The sequence below is a fragment of the Cherax quadricarinatus genome, chromosome 22, assembly GCF_038502225.1.
Source record: "Cherax quadricarinatus isolate ZL_2023a chromosome 22, ASM3850222v1, whole genome shotgun sequence".
Taxonomy (NCBI): Eukaryota; Metazoa; Arthropoda; class Malacostraca; order Decapoda; family Parastacidae; genus Cherax; species Cherax quadricarinatus.
This window is the reverse complement of record NC_091313.1, coordinates 24,721,417-24,723,073: the sequence shown is the minus strand read 5'-3', so window position 1 is coordinate 24,723,073 and position 1,657 is coordinate 24,721,417.

The window sequence follows — 1,657 nt, the reverse complement described above, 5'->3', positions numbered from 1 at the left end:
AATTGATGAGCGAAACTGTAGTCAGTGTGTGTGTGTGTGTGTGTGTGTGTGTGTGTGTGTGTGTGTGTGTGTGGAGGTTTGAACGAATATTAAAGTGAACGATCTATTTTGGACAGCTGCATAATTCCAAAGAGGTTTTCCAGGCATCCCATAACACATGTCTCCTGCATATTAACGAACACAAGTGATCTAGTAACCGCACCTTAAATCCCTCTAGAGGAAAGATAACTGTAACTGTACTCCCTCAGAAAACCGAGGAGGTACTCAACATTCCAAGATGTCCATTAGCTTTTGATCAATGCCTTCAAGAGGCTGAGGAGCTTTATCTCAGCATATTCAAGACGTCTAGCGGTTAAAACTTTACAACGTCAAGAGGAACAGGATCTTAATTAAGATGAACAGCCTCAAGAGGGTTGGACACTGGCTTGGCAAGTTAGTCTCGTTACAATATCATGGAAACCAGTAAACAGATCTTTATGAAATTTAAGCCAGCTGTTGTTCTATGCAAGATGTGGAAAAGCAGAGCATTATACATATATAGAGTTGAGGAGAATGGAACAACGAATAGGCAATCTTGACACCCATGATGCTTTGTACCGTCTCAAAAAGTGCTTGAGTCTGCCCAGGTTAACATATTTCCTAAGATGTGCACCTTCATATGATAACCCTATACTGCACGAATATGACAGTATCCTGAGGCAGAGTTTTACGAAAATACTTAACCTTACTCTAGAAGACGGGCAGTGGGAGCAAGCTACTCTTCCGGTCAGACTAGGAGGCATTGGTGTCCGCAAGTCATCACAGATTGCGCTACCTGCTGTCTTGCTCTCATGCGTCGCATGAGGGCATGCGTAGGGCATGCGTCGCATGCGTAGCAGCGATTCTCCCTGAACATCTTACGGACAAGATTAGAATACATGACCAAAAGTTCGTTAACGGAGCCACGATCTGGGATAATTTAACGGGCTCTGAAACTAGACCTGCTCCCCACAACAACTGCACAGTCACACTGGGATGGCCCAATAGCGGAGAACATAGTCTCAACAATGCTTAAGAGTATGTCAGGGAAGGATAAAGCCCACCTCCTGGCGGTGAGAGCCCCTCATACAGGGGACTTTCTGTTGGCTGTTCCCAACTCCAGCCTTGGCACACGCCTCGACCCACAGACCATCCACATTGGGTGTTGCCCTTCGACTTGCCGTCAATATTCTCGCCGAACACAGGTGTATTTGTGGCAGTGAAGCAATAGACCGATTCGGGTACCATGGTCCTGTGTGTCGTAAATCCGAGGGAAAAATTGCAAGACATGAAGAGGTAAATAACATTATTAAGAGGTGCCTCACAACAGCTGGATGCCCAGCAATAAGAGAGCCACCCCAACTATGTAGATTTGATGGCAGCCAAAAGTGTCCAGATGGTATCACCTTTCAAGCCTGGACACACGGCAGGTAGGTGGTGTGGGACTACACATCTGCATCTATCTTGGCTGATACTTATCTCTAATACACCAGGAAGGAAGGAGGGGCAGCCGCCAGCTTCAAGGAGTCCCAAAAGTCTAGAAAATATGGAGAACTTGCCTATCATTATATGTTTGTTCTCACAGGGTCGGAGACCCTTGGCTCATGGGGAAAGAGTGCATCTAAGTTCCTCACGGAGC